Below are 20,010 nucleotides of genomic sequence, written 5' to 3' on the forward strand. Positions count from 1 at the left end.
TGGAAGCAGGCTCTTCCAATACTCTTATAGCCATCATGTTCTCATTCCTAATTAATAATAAAGTGGAGTACATACTGCACAGTCATTTAGATTGCATCTTCAGTCTAAAATCTAGTGCATTTAAGTGGCATTAAAAAGTGCTTCTATGTACATGCACTGAATATGTACTAGGTTTGCAGAATTCTGACTTGAGAAAATGGATTTTAGCTTAAGTGTGTGTAGATGAACTGCAAGGTGTGTAAGTATGTGTTCATGTAGTGCAGGGGTTCCCAAACCTGTCCTGGCGGGCCGTATCCATGCCAGATTTTTGGGATATCCCCATCTGGTGATCACGGTTCGATCCCCGGCGCCGGCGGCAGATCAGAGTGCCCAGGACGGGGTCCATGTGACCCGGGCAGTCCTATCCCCTGGGTGTACGTGGTTGTCCGACATGTCGGTCGGATGTGCTTTTACGTACCGGATCGGAATCGGCCCCCATAAAATCGTACGAAAAGTATATAGCAAATCAACCTGAAATCTGCTGGGTCAGAAAGGGCTCGATTCCGATCCGTGTCGGAAGGTTAGGAGTCCGTACGAATTTGTCGGGACGGCATGGCAGAGTGCCCGGGATGGGCTCCATGGCTCTTGGGCAGTCGTCCCCCGGGCGTCCGGGGTCCATCCAGACCGACGGCATGGCAGAGTGCCCGGGACGGGCTCCATGGCTCTTGGGCATTCGTCCCCTGGGCGTCCGGGGCTCCATCCAGGCTGACGGCATGGCAGAGTGCCCGGGACGGGCTCCATGCGTCCCGGGCATTCGTCCCCCGGGCGCCCGGGGCTACATCCAGGCTGACGGTATGGCAGAGTGCCCGGGTCGGGCTCCATGGTTTTCACGGTGGTCCTCCCCTGGGTGTCAGGGGGCTCCTGGCCGACGGCATGGAAAAGCGCCCAGGACGGGCTCCATGCGTCCCGGGCATTCGTCCCCCGGGCGTCCGGGGCTCCATCCAGGCCGACGGCATGGCAGAGTGCCCGGGTCGGGCTCCATGGTTTCCAGGGTGGTCCTCCCCAGGGTGTCGGGGCGCTCCAGGCCGACGGCATGAAAAAGTGCCCAGGACGGGCTCCATGCGTCCTGGGCATTCGTCCCGGGACGGGGACGGGGTGGGGAAGAGTCCAGGCGGCTTCACCTCCATGCCCGGCCATCTGATCGCCCAGATTTCCTCAGCCATCTGGTTGCCCGCAACGCTTTCCTATGGGGGGGGGGGACCAGATGGCCAAACTTCCCTGGAAGTCCCGATGAGGTGCCATTCGCCTCCCGGATCCCAGCGAGGGCTCCATGAGGTCGGGTTCTTTCACGCCTTGGGTCCCCTCTGTCACCTCGCGTGCACAGATTGCAAGAAAGGGGGGGAATTTCCCTCCGGATTACTATGGGGCAGGGTACGCCCGGACACCCCTCCAGGGCTGGTGGTTCTCTGCCATGGGGACCAGATAGGCTATGCCTGGGCAACACCTCCCTAGGCCACCCGGGGCTTCCTTCCTCCAGGCCAACTGCATGTCAAATTGCCCAGGACGGGCTCCATGGCTCTTGGGCAGTCGTCCCCCGGGCGTCCGGGGCTCCATCCAGGCCGACGGCTTGGCAGAGTGCCCGGGACGGGCTCCATGCGTCCCGGGCCTTCGTCCCCCGGGCGTCCGGGGCTCCATCCAGGCTGACAGCATGGCAGAGTGCCCGGGTCGGGCTCCATGGTTTTCAGGGTGGTCCTCCCCTGGGTGTCGGGGCGCTCCAGGCCAATGGCATGGAAAAGTGCCCAGGACGGCCTCCATGCGTCCCGGGCATTCGTCCCTCCGGGCGTCCGGGGCTCCATCCAGGCTGGCGGCATGGGAGAGTGCCCGGGTCGGGCTCCATGGTTTTCAGGGTGGTCCTCCCCTGGGTGTCGGGGCGCTCCAGGCCAATGGCATGGAAAAGTGCCCAGGACTGGCTCCATGCGTCCCGGGCATTCGTCCCGGGACTGGGACAAGGACAGGGTCGGGAGAGTCCAGGCGGCTTCACTTCCGTGTCCAGCCATCTGATCGCCCGGATTCCCTCGGCCATCTGGTCGCCCGGATCCCCTCGGGCATCTGGTCGCCCGCAACGCTTTCCTATGGGGCGACCAGATGGCCGAACTTCCCTGGAAGTCCCGATGAGGTGCCATTCGCCGCCCGGATCCCAGCGAGGGCTCCAGGAGGTCAGGTACATTTGCGCCTTGGGTCCCCTCAGTCACCTCGCGTGCACAGATTACAAGAAAAGGGGATAATTTTCCTCCGGATTACTAGGGAGAAGGGTACGCCCGGACACCCCTCCGAGGCTGGTGGTTCTCTGCCATGGGGACCAGATGGGCTATGCCTGGGCAACACCTCCCTAGGCCACCCGGGGCTTCCTTCCTCCAGGCCAACTGCATGTCAAATTGCCCAGGACGGGCTCCATGGCTCCTGGGCAGTCGTCCCCCGGGCGTCCGGGGCTCCATCCAGGCTGACGGCATGGAAAAGTGCCCAGGACAGGCTCCATGCGTCCCGGGCATTCATCCCCCGGGCGTCCGGGGCTCCATCTAGGCTGACGGTATGGAAGAGTGCCCAGGTCAGGCTCCATGGTTTTCACGGTGGTCCTCCCCTGGGTGTCTGGGGGCTCCAGGCCAAATGCATGGAAAAGTGCCCAGGACGGGCTCCATGCGTCCAGGGCATTCGTCCCCTGGGCGTCCGGGGCTCCATCTAGGCTGACGGTATGGCAGAGTGCCCCGGTCGGGCTCCATGGTTTTCACGGTGGTCCTCCCCTGGGTGTCTGGGGGGGGCTCCAGGCCGAAGGCACGAAAAAGTGCCCAGGACGGGCTCCATGCGTCCCGGGCATTCGTCCCCCGGGCGTCCGGGGCTCCATCCAGGCTGACGGCATGACAGAGTGCCCTGGACGGGCTCCATGGGTCCCGGGCAGCCCTCCCCCGGGCGTCTGGGGCTCCCACCGCCAGGCCGACGGCATGTCAAAGTGCCCAGGACGGGCTCCATGAGTCCGGGACAGTCCTCCCCCGGGCGTCCGGGGCTCCCACCGCCAGGCCGACGGCATGTCAAAGTGCCCAGGACGGGCTCCATGAGTCCGGGACAGTCCTCCCCCGGGCGTCCGGGACACCCATCTCCAGGAGGCCAACGGCATTGGGAAAGTACCCAGGACGGGCTCCATGGGTCCCGGGCAGACCTCCCTCGGGCGTCCGGGGCACCCATCTCCATGAGGCCAACGGCATTGGCAAAGTACCCAGGACGGGCTCCATGGGTCCCGGGCAGACCTCCCCCGGGCGTCCGGGGCACCCATCTCCACGAGGCCAACGGCATTGGCAAAGTACCCGGGAAGGGCTCCATGGGTCCCGGGTAGACCTCCCCCGGGCGTCCGGGGCACCCATCTCCACGAGGCCAACGGCATTGGCAAAGTACCCGGGAAGGGCTCCATGGGCCCCGGGTAGACCTCCCCCGGGCGTCCGGGGCACCCATCTCCATGAGGCCAACGCCATTGGCAAAGTACCCAGGACGGGCTCCATGGGTCCCGGGCAGACCTCCTCCCGGGCGTCCGGGGCTCCCACCTCCAGGCCGACGGAATGTCAAAGTACCCAGGACGGGCTCCATGGGTCCCGGGCAGCTTCCCCCGGGCATCCGGGGCACCCACCTCCAGGCCGACGGCATGTCAAAGTACCTAGGACGGGCTCCACGGGTCCCGGGCATTCCTCCCCCAGGTCGTCCGGGCCCTAGAGCTCCGGTGGTCCAACCTGCGCCTGAGGCCCAGCCGGGGTCCAAGAGCCCTGCCTTGCGTGGGCAGGCAGTCAGGAACCCTACCGCAAAGGCTTGGGATGGATGGGGAGCTGGGAGTCCTTTCGATCCCGGCCCTCTGGTCGCCCGCGATGCTTTCCAATGGGGCGACCAGATGGCCGGACTTCCCTGGAAGTCCCGATGAGGTGCCATTCGGCTCCCGGATCCCAGCTAGGGCTCCATGAGGTCGGGTTCTTTTACGCCTTGGGTCCCCTCTGTCACCTCGCGTGCACAGATTGCAAGAAAGGGGGGTAATTTCCCTCCGGATTACTAGGGGCAGGGTACGCCCGGACACCTCTCCAGGGCTGGTGGTTCTCTGCCCGGGGGACCAGATGAGATATGCCTGGGCAACACCTCCCCCGGGCGTCTGGGGGCTCCATTCTCCGGGCCAACGGCATGGCTCAATGCCCAGGACGGGCTCCACGTGTCCCGGACAGACCTCCCCTGGGCGTCCGGGGCACCCATCTCCAGGAGGCCAACGGGATGGCAAAGTACCCGGGAAGGGCTCCACGGGTCCCGGGCAGCCTCCCCCCGGGCGTCCGGGGCTCCCACCTCCAGGCCGACGGCATGTCACACTGCCCAGGACGGGCTCCATGGGCCCCGGACAGACCTCCCCAGGGCGTCCGGGGCACCCATCTCCAGGAGGCCAACGGGATGGCAAAGTACCCGGGAAGGGCTCCACGGGTCCCGGGCAGCCTTCCCCCGGGTGTCCAGGGCTCCCACCTCCAGGCCGACGGCATGTCACACTGCCCAGGACGGGCTCCATGGGCCCCGGACAGACCTCCCCCGGGCGTCCGGGGCACCCATCTCCAGGAGGCCAACGGGATGGCAGAGTAACCGGGAAGGGCTCCATGGGTCCCGGGCAGCCCTCCCCCGGGCGTCCGGGGCTCCCACCTCCAGGACGACGGCATGTCAAAGTGCCCAGGGCGGGCTCCAAGGGCCCCGGGCAGCCCTCCCCCCGGGCGTTTGGGGCACACATCTCCAGGAGGCCAACGGCGTTGCAAAGTACCCGGAAAGGGCTCCACAGGTACCGGGCAGTCCTCCCCCCGGGCGTCCGGGGCACCCATCTCCATGAGGCCAACGGCATTGGCAAAGTACCCGGGAAGGGCTCCACGGGTCCCGACCAGGCTTCCCACGGGCGTCCCGGGCACCCTCCTCCAGGCCGACGGCATGTCAAAGTGTCCAGGACGGGCTCCATGGGTCCCGGGCAGCCCGCTCCCGGGCGTCCGGGGCTCCCACCTCCAGGCCGACGGCATGTCAAAGAGCCCAGGACGGGATCCACGGGTACCGGGCAGTCCTCCCCTGGGCGTCCGGGGCTCCCATCTCCAGGCCAACGGCATGGCTCAATGCCCAGGACGGGCTCCATGGGTCCCGCGCAGGCCTCCCCCGGGCGTCCGGGGCAACCATCTCCATGAGGCCAACGGCATTGGCAAAGTACCCGGGAAGGGCTCCACGGGTCCCGGGCAGGCCTCCCCCGGGCGTCCAGGGCACCCACCTCCAGGCCGACGGCATGTAAAAGTGCCCAGGACGGGCTCCATGGGTCCCGGGCAGCCCGCCCCCGGGCATCTGGGGCACCCATCTCCAGGAGGCCAACGGCGTTGCAAAGTACCCGGGAAGGGCTCCACGGGTACCGGGCAGTCCTCCCCCGGGCGTCCGGGGGCTCCCTTCTCCAGGCCAATGGCATGGTTCAATGCCCAGGACGGGACGTCAAGTGGCCAGGACGGGCTCCATGCGTCCCGGGCATTCGTCCCGGGACGGGGACGGGGTGGGGAAGAGTCCAGGCGGCTTCACCTCCATGCCCGGCCATCTGATCACCCAGATTCCCTCGGCCATCTGGTCGCCCGGATCCCCTCGGGCATCTGGTCGCCCGCAACGCTTTCCTATTGGGGGGGGACCAGATGGCCGAACTTCCCTGGAAGTCTTAATGAGGTGCCATTCGCCTCCCGGATCCCAGCGAGGGCTCCATGAGGTCGGGTTCTTTCACGCCTTGGGTCCCCTCTGTCACCTCGCGTGCACAGATTGCAAGAAAGGGGGGTAATTTGCCTCCGGATTACTATGGGGCAGGGTATGCCCGGACACCCCTCCAGGGTTGGTGGTTCTCTGCCATGGGGACCATATAGGATATGCCTGGGCAACACCTCCCTAGGCCACCCGGGGCTTCCTTCCTCCAGGCCAACTGCATGTCAAATTGCCCAGGACGGGCTCCATGGCTCTTGGGCAGTCGTCCCCCGGGCGTCTGGTGCTCCATCCAGGCCGACGGCATGGCAGAGTGCCCGGGACAGGCTCCATGCGTCCCGGGCCTTCGTCCCCCCGGGCGTCCGAGGCTCCATCCAGGCTGACGGCATGGCAGAGTGCCCGGGTCGGGCTCCATGGTTTCCACGGTGGTCCTCCCCTGGGTGTTGGGGCGCTCCAGGCTGACGGCATGGCAGAGTGCCCGGGACGGGCTCCATGCGTCCCGGGCATTCGTCCCCCGGGCGTCCGGGGCTCCATCCGGGCTGACGGCATGTCAGAGTGCCCAGGACGGGCTCCACGGGTCCCGGGCGTCCGGGGCTCCCTTTCCTCGGGCCAACGGCTTGTCAGAGTGCCCAGGACGGGCTCCACGGGCCCCGGGCGTCCGGGGCTCCCTTCCCCGGGCCAGCGGCATGTCAGAGTGCCCAGGACGGGCTCCACGGGCCCCGGTCATCCGGGGCACCCTTCCCCGGGCCAGCGGCATGTCAGAGTGCCCAGGACCAGTTCCACGGGTCCCGGGCAGTCCTCCCCCGGGCGTCCGGGGCTCCCTTCCCCGGGCCAAAGCATTTCAGAGTGCCCAGGATGGGCTCCACGGGTCCCGGGCGTCCAGGGCTCCCTTCCCCGGGCCAACGGCTTGTCAGAGTGCCCAGGACGGGCTCCATGGGCCCCGGGCGTCCGGGGCACCCTTCCCCGGGCCAGCGGCATGTCAGAGTGCCCAGGACCAGTTCCACGGGTCCCGGGCAGTCCTCCCCCGGGCGTCCGGGGCTCCCTTCCCCGGGCCAAAGCATTTCAGAGTGCCCAGGACGGGCTCCACGGGTCCCGGACGTCCGGGGCTCCCTTCCCCGGGCCAACGGCATACAGGAAAGCAGTGCCCAGGACGGGCTCCACAGGTCCCGGTCGTCTGGGGCTCCCTTCCCCGGGCCAACGGCTTGTCAGAGTGCCAAGGACAGGCTCCACGGGTCCCGGTCGTCTGGGGCTCCCTTCCCCGGGCCAACAGCTTGTCAGAGTGCCCAGGACGGGCTCCACGGGTCCCGGGCAGTCCTCCCCCGGGCCAACAGCAGGTCAGAGTGCCCAGGACGGGCTCCACGGGTCCCGGGCAGCCCGCCCCCCCGGGCGTTTGGGGCACCCATCTCCAGGATGTGGAAAAGTAAATTTTGCCATGTTCTGTGTCCCTACGCTTCATCCATCATATGTTATGTGTGCATGACCAATATGCATATGTTATTCCCCATGTCCGATTAATGACGCAATTACAGTTGTGTCCACCTCTGGTATGTCATTTTCCAGTCCTCGTGAATACTACGAATATCAGGCCTATGTAAAGTTATGTTGCCACGTTTCCCAGTGTGCACGTTATTCCATTATAAAGTCCCCGTTTCCAGGCCTCAAAAGGGCCCGGACCACAGATTCAGCTCCTGTCTCCTGAAAGCCTCGCTGAGGAGCGATACAGCCCCCACCTGTATCCTCGACCCTTCACTTACTTCCTGCCTTGCAGTGCCCGGTGTAGCTTGGCTCTGCCTCTGAGTCTGCCAAAAGTATGTTATGATTCCAGTTATCAGTTCAGTCCTCCTTCTGCATTCCTAAGCTACTGAACTGCATCAATAGTTTCCGTCATTGTCTAGCCTTCTCGTCTCCATGTTAGAGAAATACTGTATTTAATGGTCATTTAGTATTCTTCATCACGCACTTCATGTAGAATAATGCATGGTCTAGTCTTAGAGTCAAGTTAAGCCTCTCCCCTCATGACTTCTAGTTTATATCAACATGTTCCCTAAACATCAGATACCAGATAGGGTTTAGGTACATGTCGCTCCGACCCTCCAGACTTTAGTCTCTGCTCCTAGCACAGAGTTCATAGCCCCCAGCTTCTCCTAGTAACACGTCATTGCCAGTTTTCGCGCACCATTAGGTTAGAGGTCCCGGCTCCTTAGGTAGCCCCCTCCTATGTTTCCGCCCATTCATGACATATTCTGTTACATTTACATCACATGTCTATGTATACTCCCAGTTACACCTCTTTTTACTGTTATCTTTCGCGACTGCTACGCGTCATGCCTTTCTGCTCCACCCACTGCTACGCCTACTGCAATGTAATGCTATGTGTTTGCACTATGTATATATGCCTGTGTTTTGTTATTGAATGTCAGCGCGCTCATCCCAGACCTAGCCCCAGCAGCTGCTGGGCCTCTTTTCCCCTGTTGGGCCCCAGTTGTCCTGCTGGGCCCTGTCACTTCTGTTCCTATGCAGGTTGTCCTGATCCTGTCCTTATGCTGTAATAAACCTGCAGAAACTCCTACTACCTCGAATCTTGACTCTTATTTTATTGAGCTATCTGTTATTCATTCATTCATCCAAAAATAGATCCGGTATTATTTATTTATATACCACATAATGGCGCCCGAACAGGGACTTGCCCTTTCCCCACGCGTCGGTGAAGCCACGCCGACCCCCTGACCCTCTGCAGTCGTGACGGAACTCTTCTGCGCAGTGGCAGATATTTCTGCTCAAGTATCCCTCAGGCCCACGGAGGAGACGGAGGAGGCGGTCCAGCATCCGAACGAGACGGTGGAGGAACGCGGCGAGTCCCGACCAGAGCCCAAGCCGAGAGTCCAAGGTCCGAGGTATCCGGAGGCCCACCTGTAACTGAAGTCCGAAGTCCGAAGTTCGTCGTCCGTCGTCCAGTCCAGTCCGAGGCCTTCCGTTCCGTGCTGCCCGGTGAGTACCATTGCTGGGGTAGTATCTAGACAGGACCAATCTAAATTGACTCCTGGTCCGTGGGTTGGTGGTGCCCAGACTCACAAACGAAGTGTTCACCTAGGTGGATACGGGTCTTGATGCGTCCCTTTATGGGACCGGTATGTTCCGTACTGTTACAGCAGTGCATCCAGTAACTCTAGTCTGTTCCGTTCTCGAGAAAATCTGTTCTATTTCTGTTCTCAGTATTTCAGGTAATATTCTGTTTGAACTGTTATGTTATGATATTGTTTAATGTAATTCCAATGTCGTGGTATGCCTGAATTGTTTTCCCAATTGTTATTGTTCTTCGTGTATTGTATTGTGTTCCGATTCAAGTTTACAATGCCGCTCTTTTCCAAGTTACGACAGTTAAAAACTAGAAAGGGTCTGTTAGAGGAAGCGGTTCCTGTCCCACCTAGGGACAGTCCAGGTTATTTTATGTATCAGAAACATGGCATAAGCGCCATATTGTATCTAGATTTATGGGTAGAGTATACCAAACAGTTAGAAGAAAAGTATAGATGGCCCGTATCGGGTACATGGGATGCCGAATGTATCATGCGAGTAGAAGAAGCATTATGGAAAAAGAAAGCCAGACAGTCACAGAAAGATGCCATCGAGTTATGGCGTAAGGAAGCGCATAGAAGAACGGAAAAGGAAGTCAGAAAGTCAGAGTTAAGTAGAGAATCCCAGGAACGAGCCCAAGAAAGAGAATTAATCGAGATAGGTGAACAAGTCAAAGCCGAACAGTCAGACAGACAGAGGCATGCCCTTATTAAGGGTATGTATCCTCTCCTTGCCGAAGGTTTGCCAAAAGCGACCCCAGAGGCATCCAGTAATTTCCCGCCACCATTAGTTCCGACTAAGCTACGTCACAAACCGACCGCAGCTGATATTTTTATTTCGTCCTATCTGGACGACACAGTCCCCGAATATGCAAACCCTGTTCGCGCTCCGCCAGTCCCTGTAAATCAGGCACTTCCCGCTCCTCCAGACACCGGAGTACCTGTTACGGTACCCCCGGTCCAGCCTACAGTTCCATTTCCCACTCTGCCAGGACGTAGAGCCTCAGTAGACGACTCCAGTATAGGGGCCGCAGGAGGAGGTCCTCCTCAAACCCCGCCGCCACACAAGCGTTTATCGGCACTCGAATTACATGCTCAAGCATCACAGCGTACTCCTAAAAGTAATAAGTCTGTTACAGAAATCAGGCAAGCCCTTAACGAATGTGTCTATGATCCAGTTCCAGGCAAATATACTATGGTTTTATATTCCTTACGTGTAAGGAGAGTGACCGAGTATCTAGTCACCTTGCCGAATATGAAAGAAGATCTAGACAGAATATATCGTTTCATCCGTACAGGGGATGATCCAGAAAGTATTGGCGAGATTATGTCTCAAAGGAAAGCCGAGATTCAGCTCATGATATTAAAGTTCCTGATCAATTGTCTAATAAGAGAACAAGATTACCCGTCTAAAGATCCCGCCGAAATGAGAATCCTGACAAGGTGGAGTGATAATATAGCCGAGGGTAAGCACAAGACCGTCAGTGCCATGGAGAGTATGTACAAGAAAATTCGTAAAGAAATAATAAGGTTACACGACCAGCGTAAAGCAGCACAAGTAAGTGAGAAAGAAAGTATCTCTGATCCTGAAGAGGAAGAGAACGAGAATCCCGCCAGAATAGCGTATGTAGGAAAATCCAGATTTCCAGATCGCCATTTACGCCTAGAACACAAGTCTATTTTTCGTCATCCAGCACCAGAACTAGGTTCTCTAGAACAAGTATTTCAAGCTACCGATCACATTCTGAAATCACGAGTCGGTTACAGTGAATTAAGTACTATGCATGAACAAGAACTAGCCCGATCAGCAGTCCGATGGATTACTGATTCTACCACTTTTCCAGACGAAATAGTGGCACAAATGTTTCTGAAACTGCCCCCAGCCGAGCAACGACTGGTGGGTATGTATATGATCCAGTACCTCATTACTCTGTATGAGGGTCAACACTCTGATCCAGGCCCGTTACATGATATCCTGAACGAGTTACTCCAGTATAGATGGAGAGGTCTAGGTACCGATTTAATTAGTGTCATTCTAGAACAGCGCCACAAATATAGAACGTTCCTGAACCCGCATTTTGTTCATGTCTCACCCCCAGAAAGTAAATAGTTTTACATAGACAGACAGAATCCGTTACGAGAAGTCCACCCAGTCCAAGGGGCGGGTGGCGTAATGCAACGAGTGTTTGTATACACTCCAATATCAAAGATGGAACTTCTTGAAATGAAGAAATTAATTCCTTGTCATGACAAAGATCCAGCAGGGTTCCATCGAGAATTAAAAGACATGCTCCGTATGGGAGAATATACTTACCCAGATATTATTAAAATGTTAAAGGTCCTGTTACCCGCAGGGGTGTATGAAAAGTTAAAGGAAAAAGAATGGGAGGTGGGAGAGAAAAAGATCGATTGGGCAGCTCTAGAAGCTGAAGACAAGGCACGAGTACCAGGTACCGGTCTTGGAGATAAATGTAAAGAATTACCAGAATTACTGATTCAAGTTTTACCCAGATTATTGACAACTAGGAAAGAAGACTGGGATGCAATCTCAGCCTGTAAACAGAAACAAGATGAAGATATTAGTGATTTTTATTCTAGGTTTGAAAAATGTTTTAGTATTAATAGTGGTCTCAAGACAAGTAGTGAGTCATACCCTCACCTTTTCGTTACCAAATTAGTCGAGAATTCAAGCCCACAAATTAAAAATCGAGTTTTGAAAGTCGAAAGCACCTGGCAAGCAAATACTCCGTCCCAGATGCTCCAGATGCTCCAGTATCACCAGAATAGAATCAGAGAAGAGCAAGAACACGAAAGAAAACGTATGAAAGACACGAAAATGAAAGTGCTAGTTGCACAATCTGTTCCTCAAGACAGTCAGAAGAGGGGTCCGAATCAAGCCAGTCATCCTGCAGCTCCCGTTAGAGGGAACTGCAATTATTGTAAACAGCCAGGTCATTTTATAAACGAGTGTGCAGTTCTGAAACATAATATAGCTACTGGTAAGACTAAAGAAAGACCACGTCCGCCAAGACAAGAACAAGTTTCACAGATTCCTCAGCCACCGAATGCACAACAGACAGTTACAGTACCGCAGCCTATCGCTGCAACACAGCATGTTACATCGCAGATGTACCAGTATGCACAGTCTGAGTATCCAGAGTATCAGTCATATTCATGAAACAGCCTAGAGAGGGAGGTAGGCTTGCCTCTCATCGAGATACCTGTAGATCAAGAAGGTCCCTATGTTCACAGTCAAGTATTAGGGAAAGACAGAAAGTTTTTGATCGATACAGGGGCAAGTAGGACCACAATTAGTCATGCCGAAGTTCCAGGGGCTCCGCTCTCAGGCTCAAGAAATGTTTCCCTTGGATTTTCAGGAAAACCCATCGTTAACGAGATATCTAAGCCAGTCACTCTAGAGGTAGGTCCATTGTCCCGTACTACTGATCTGTTACTTACTAAGTCATGTCCGGAAAATCTGTTAGGCATTAAGACACTGAAAGAGTTAGGTGCAGTTATTTGCTGTTCCCCAGAGGGAATACGTCTGTTCCTACGTGACTTTAAGGGTCACTATGTATTACGAGATTTTGATTCAAGATTGTCTAATGTTCCACAGCATTTATGGGCGCAAGGTCCAACTGATGTAGGTTATATGCAAATCACACCCCATCGTGTGACTCTCAAGCCAGGTGTAGTGTTACCACGAATCAGACAGTACAGATTGCCACCTGAGGCTGTAGCAGCCTTATCCAAAATTATTGACGAGCTCATGGCTCAAGGAGTAGTTGTAGAAACTGACTCCAATGTATGCAATTCTCCGATCATTCCAGTCATGAAACGTACTGATCCAAATGCACCCCCAGTATATCGATTAGTGATTGATTTACGAGAGCTTAATAAATGTATTATTCCTCAGTACCCAGTTGTCCCAGATATTTCTTCCCTGTTAACAGCCATTGATTCCGAAGCCATGTTCTTCACTGTCATAGACCTCAAGAATGCATTTTTTAGTGTTCCAATTCATCCAGATAGCCAGTTTCTTTTCGGATTTTGTTTAAATGGAAGGAGCTATATGTTTACACGCGCTCCTCAAGGTTTCACAGAAAGCCCTAGTATTTACAGTCAAGCACTCAAGAGACAACTAGACAATATTCACATGCCAACTGACACTGCCCTGCTCCAGTATGTTGATGATCTACTGATCACAGCCCGTTCTGAACGTGCTTGCGAGCGAGCGTCACTTACAGTTTTGTATTTTCTAGCCGAGATGGGGCACAAAGTGTCACCTTCGAAGCTTCAATTCTGTGTCCAGCAAGTGGTATACTTAGGACACTTGCTGTCCAAGAGGGGTAGGCAGTTGACACCAGACCGTATCCAGTTAATAGCGAGTCTTCCCCAGCCCAGAACCCAGAAGGAGGTACGTGCCTTTATCGGCCTTACTTCTTATTGTAGACAATGGATTCCCCAGTATGCATTTCTAGCCAAGCCACTGATACAGTTAACGACACAGGAGGCAGCCGTATCGACTGTCCTCCCTTGGACATCTGACCATACACTTAGTTTCAACGAGTTAAAGAAAGCCCTATGCCAAGCTCCAGTTCTAGCTACACCGAACTACAGTAAGCCTTTTACACTTTTCGTTACTGAACGCGAAGGTACAGCATTATCTGTTCTCACACAAGATCAAGCAGGACAATACAAGCCCTGTGCTTATTTTTCGAGCACACTAGATCCAGTCGCCCAGGCGTTGCCTGCGTGCCTCAAGTCAGTTGCAGCCACAGCACTAGCTATCAGACAAAGTGATTCCATAGTTTTAGGACATTCCCTGACAGTACAAGTTCCACATTCAGTAGAAGTTCTTTTAAACCGAACACAAACTCAGCACTTGACAATTGCACGTTTAACGGGTTATGAATTAACACTGTTCCAGCCACACATAGAAATTAGACGCTGCAATGTTCTGAATCCTGCTACACTGTTACCATCAGCTAATTCAAATCCAGACACACATGACTGTGTGGAAGTAGTTAACATTACGACAAAGCCAAGACAAGACCTGACAGACATTCCGTTACCAGATCCTGACCTGACACTTTATGTAGATGGTTCATGTATGAGAACTAGTACAGGAGAACTAGTCGCCGCGTATGCAGTGACTACTGACACTGAAGTTATCAAGACACACCGTATTGACACCCTGTCCGCTCAAGCAGCAGAGCTAGTCGCTCTGACACAAGCCTGTATACATGCCAAGAACCTGAAAGTTAATGTTTACACAGATTCACGTTACGCATTCGGAGTTGTACACGACTTCGGAGTGCTCTGGCAGGAGAGAGGTTTCATGACTTCTCATGGAACCAAGATTCAGCATGGTCTCCTTATTCAAGCCCTGTTAGATGCCATACATTTACCGACATCCATTGCTATCATGAAATGCAAAGCACATACGAAAGTTACAGACATTATTTCCCAGGGTAATGATCTAGCAGACCGCACAGCCAAGCTTACAGCACAGACTCCAGACATTCCAGTTAACATGACACATACTTCAGATCCGATTATATGCATGACAGTTAAGGACCCTACACAAGATGTCATAGATATCCAGTTACATGCTACTCCCGCTGAAATCAAGAAATGGTCTGAACAAGGAGGGGTCCAGACAGATCAAGGATGGTTAACGAAGGGTAGAGCCACATGGTTTCTCCCTGACTCTATGGTTCAAGTCATTATCAATACCGCACATAGTCCAGCACATTTAGGAGAAAAAGCTATGTTAGACAGTATCCAGAACATTTGGTTCAACAAGCATTTACGAGCTGCAGCCAAACAGAAAGTCCGTACCTGTATGATATGTTGTCAGTTTAATCCAGGTAAAAGTGTCCCGGTGGAACAAGGTGGTTTCCAGCCCCCTGACCACCCTTTTGAGGTCCTCCAGATGGATTATATTCAGATGGAGCGATGTCGAGGTTTCAAGTATGTCCTTGTAGTAGTATGCGCTTTGTCCAGGTGGACAGAAGCATATCCAGTCCCAGATTACACAGCCGCGACCACTGCCAAACAGTTGGTTCGTGAATTTTTCCCTAGATACGGACTCCCTAGAGTCGTATATTCTGATAACGGTCAGCCATTCTCATCTGAACTCATGAAACACGTTTCCCTTTTGTTAGGGTACCAGTGGAAGTTCCATTGTGTACGCCATCCTGAAGCAGCCGGTCTCGTAGAGAGACATAATCAGACTCTGAAAATCCGCATTGCAAAAGTCTGTAAAGACAAAGGTGTGGACTGGTTAATAGCTCTGCCAGTCGCTTTATTTTATATGCGCATGGTCGCACATTCCAGATCAGGTCTGTCCCCGTATGAGGTCGTATTCGGCCGCCCCCCTAACATGTGGGGTACTCCTAGACCCCGAAGTATTACCGATGTTTCATGTAATATGCTGACAGATTACCTAGCTTCCTTGATGTCTGCCCTCAACTCATGTCGTTCACAGGTTGCTGCCGCTTTTCCAGACAATACCGAGGTGGCACCGCATGAAATCGTTCCAGGCTCCTTGGTGATGATCAGGAATTTCGACAGATCAAGTCCGCTGGAACCACGTTGGAAGGAGCCACGTCAGGTCCTCTTGACCACCCAAACTGCCGTCAAGTTGGAAGGCAGGAAGGGGTGGGTCCACCTGTCCCATGTAAAACTTTTTAAAGGATTGAAACCAGCCTCTAAAAACATTTCCAAGGATTTCCAGGATTCGAAGGACTGCCAAAACATTGTCTTAAAGGACTGTCCCACACAAGACATTATTACAACCCCTCCCTTGTTAGAGAAAACTCCGCAACAGGAGTATAAGCTCAAATTAAGGTCTAGTAAAATAAGTCAGTCAGTTTGATTGTATAAGTCCTCCCCTAGGTGAAACGGTTAGACTGTTTCTGACATGTATAAAATAGACCCCCATAGTGAGAGAGTCAGTCGAAGTTCACTTCAATGTATCGTTTTTCTGAGTTTCATATTATTTCTCAGCATAATGATTTCCTGCACTAGTTACGCACTTTTCCTGTGTTTTCCAGTTCCTCATGTAAATATGTCTACTAATGCTACAGTAGAGCACACGTTTAGTGATCTGCCTCCTCACGAATATTCTTACCGCCTTGCTATGCGCAACAACTCATTTATCCGTATGTTACATTATTCACACCAGACCAGCAATGCCACTAATTGTTGGGTGTGTGGTCGACTCCCCCCTTTCCAGACACCGAAGGGAGTTCTGCCACTGTTTCCTTATCCATTCTCACACAATGGTTCGTGTGGAGCATGGTCCACGTTAACGTCATCCTCAACAGATATGTCTTTTCTTAACAGTACATGTTTTCCAGACAAGCAAGGTCTCCCCCACAGAACAGGTTTAGATCTAGAAAATGAAGTATATAATTTAGGTAATTATTCGTCGAATTTCATGGTCCTGAATGTTCAGTCTGATACTACTCCAGACTTACCTGCTATTTCAGTACTACCAGTCAAAGGCGAATTATGTGTCCGTAGTTATGGTTCTGTACATATAGGTCATAGTGAATGTACTACTGTTATCCAGTATAGTGACAGTGGGAAATCTATTTTCAAAGCTTCACGTCATTCTTATTTTATTTGTGGTCAAACTGCATATGTCCGTCTGCCCCTCGATTGGGAGGGAACCTGTTACATTGCTTTCCTACTGCCACCTGTTTTTCTAGCCCCATCTGATTATCACAGAAACACACATCTAGTACACATTAGACATAGAAGGGAGTCCCCAATTGTCGATTATACTGAAACTACTCTAGAACAGTATACAGATTTCAATAAAGGTTTCTTCTTCTTTGTAGGACCTGTCCAGAATAGTAAACTGATCCGTAGGTTAACAAGAACCCTTGAAGCTGTAGTTAATGAGACTGCTTCTGCTCTAGGTAACCTAACCGAGGAACAATCTGCTATGAGATTTGTCGTTTTGCAAAATCGTCTCGTCCTTGACGTCATACTGGCCGATAGGGGCGGGGCCTGTAGAGTCATCGGATCTAGTTGCTGCATTTTCATTCCAAATAACGCGCCGTCTGTTTATTCAGCTATAACCAGACTCCATAAAATTGCCCATCTGTTACACCAAGACCCAGGCACCTGGACATGGTCAGGTTGGTTCTGGAATATAATTTCCGCATGGGGATGGAAAGTCCTGTCCTTTCTAGGTATTGCAGTAGCGATCATATTCAGCTGCTGCCTCTGTATACAATGTGGCCCTGCGATTTGCAGCATGTGTGCTACCTCTTGTATTCCTAGTCCCAAGCCCCGTTCTAAATCCCGTTCCAAGACAATTCGAGACGAGCAAATGGTACTGTATGAAATGATAGATGGTATCATGAAAATTGATGTTTCCTGATGGAAACGTAGTGACAAGGAGGGAATGTGGAAAAGTAAATTTTGCCATGTTCTGTGTCCCTACGCTTCATCCATCATATGTTATGTGTGCATGACCAATATGCATATGTTATTCCCCATGTCCGATTAATGACGCAATTACAGTTGTGTCCACCTCTGGTATGTCATTTTCCAGTCCTCGTGAATACTACGAATATCAGGCCTATGTAAAGTTATGTTGCCACGTTTCCCAGTGTGCACGTTATTCCATTATAAAGTCCCCGTTTCCAGGCCTCAAAAGGGCCCGGACCACAGATTCAGCTCCTGTCTCCTGAAAGCCTCGCTGAGGAGCGATACAGCCCCCACCTGTATCCTCGACCCTTCACTTACTTCCTGCCTTGCAGTGCCCGGTGTAGCTTGGCTCTGCCTCTGAGTCTGCCAAAAGTATGTTATGATTCCAGTTATCAGTTCAGTCCTCCTTCTGCATTCCTAAGCTACTGAACTGCATCAATAGTTTCCGTCATTGTCTAGCCTTCTCGTCTCCATGTTAGAGAAATACTGTATTTAATGGTCATTTAGTATTCTTCATCACGCACTTCATGTAGAATAATGCATGGTCCAGTCTTAGAGTCAAGTTAAGCCTCTCCCCTCATGACTTCTAGTTTATATCAACATGTTCCCTAAACATCAGATACCAGATAGGGTTTAGGTACATGTCGCTCCGACCCTCCAGACTTTAGTCTCTGCTCCTAGCACAGAGTTCATAGCCCCCAGCTTCTCCTAGTAACACGTCATTGCCAGTTTTCGCGCACCATTAGGTTAGAGGTCCCGGCTCCTTAGGTAGCCCCCTCCTATGTTTCCGCCCATTCATGACATATTCTGTTACATTTACATCACATGTCTATGTATACTCCCAGTTACACCTCTTTTTACTGTTATCTTTCGCGACTGCTACGCGTCATGCCTTTCTGCTCCACCCACTGCTACGCCTACTGCAATGTAATGCTATGTGTTTGCACTATGTATATATGCCTGTGTTTTGTTATTGAATGTCAGCGCGCTCATCCCAGACCTAGCCCCAGCAGCTGCTGGGCCTCTTTTCCCCTGTTGGGCCCCAGTTGTCCTGCTGGGCCCTGTCACTTCTGTTCCTATGCAGGTTGTCCTGATCCTGTCCTTATGCTGTAATAAACCTGCAGAAACTCCTACTACCTCGAATCTTGACTCTTATTTTATTGAGCTATCTGTTATTCATTCATTCATCCAAAAATAGATCCGGTATTATTTATTTATATACCACATAATGGCGCCCGAACAGGGACTTGCCCTTTCCCCACGCGTCGGTGAAGCCACGCCGACCCCCTGACCCTCTGCAGTCGTGACGGAACTCTTCTGCGCAGTGGCAGATATTTCTGCTCAAGTATCCCTCAGGCCCACGGAGGAGACGGAGGAGGCGGTCCAGCATCCGAACGAGACGGTGGAGGAACGCGGCGAGTCCCGACCAGAGCCCAAGCCGAGAGTCCAAGGTCCGAGGTATCCGGAGGCCCACCTGTAACTGAAGTCCGAAGTCCGAAGTTCGTCGTCCGTCGTCCAGTCCAGTCCGAGGCCTTCCGTTCCGTGCTGCCCGGTGAGTACCATTGCTGGGGTAGTATCTAGACAGGACCAATCTAAATTGACTCCTGGTCCGTGGGTTGGTGGTGCCCAGACTCACAAACGAAGTGTTCACCTAGGTGGATACGGGTCTTGATGCGTCCCTTTATGGGACCGGTATGTTCCGTACTGTTACAGCAGTGCATCCAGTAACTCTAGTCTGTTCCGTTCTCGAGAAAATCTGTTCTATTTCTGTTCTCAGTATTTCAGGTAATATTCTGTTTGAACTGTTATGTTATGATATTGTTTAATGTAATTCCAATGTCGTGGTATGCCTGAATTGTTTTCCCAATTGTTATTGTTCTTCGTGTATTGTATTGTGTTCCGATTCAAGTTTACAATGCCGCTCTTTTCCAAGTTACGACAGTTAAAAACTAGAAAGGGTCTGTTAGAGGAAGCGGTTCCTGTCCCACCTAGGGACAGTCCAGGTTATTTTATGTATCAGAAACATGGCATAAGCGCCATATTGTATCTAGATTTATGGGTAGAGTATACCAAACAGTTAGAAGAAAAGTATAGATGGCCCGTATCGGGTACATGGGATGCCGAATGTATCATGCGAGTAGAAGAAGCATTATGGAAAAAGAAAGCCAGACAGTCACAGAAAGATGCCATCGAGTTATGGCGTAAGGAAGCGCATAGAAGAACGGAAAAGGAAGTCAGAAAGTCAGAGTTAAGTAGAGAATCCCAGGAACGAGCCCAAGAAAGAGAATTAATCGAGATAGGTGAACAAGTCAAAGCCGAACAGTCAGACAGACAGAGGCATGCCCTTATTAAGGGTATGTATCCTCTCCTTGCCGAAGGTTTGCCAAAAGCGACCCCAGAGGCATCCAGTAATTTCCCGCCACCATTAGTTCCGACTAAGCTACGTCACAAACCGACCGCAGCTGATATTTTTATTTCGTCCTATCTGGACGACACAGTCCCCGAATATGCAAACCCTGTTCGCGCTCCGCCAGTCCCTGTAAATCAGGCACTTCCCGCTCCTCCAGACACCGGAGTACCTGTTACGGTACCCCCGGTCCAGCCTACAGTTCCATTTCCCACTCTGCCAGGACGTAGAGCCTCAGTAGACGACTCCAGTATAGGGGCCGCAGGAGGAGGTCCTCCTCAAACCCCGCCGCCACACAAGCGTTTATCGGCACTCGAATTACATGCTCAA

The sequence above is a fragment of the Lissotriton helveticus genome, chromosome 5_1, assembly GCF_964261635.1.
Source record: "Lissotriton helveticus chromosome 5_1, aLisHel1.1, whole genome shotgun sequence".
Classification (NCBI taxonomy): Eukaryota; Metazoa; Chordata; class Amphibia; order Caudata; family Salamandridae; genus Lissotriton; species Lissotriton helveticus.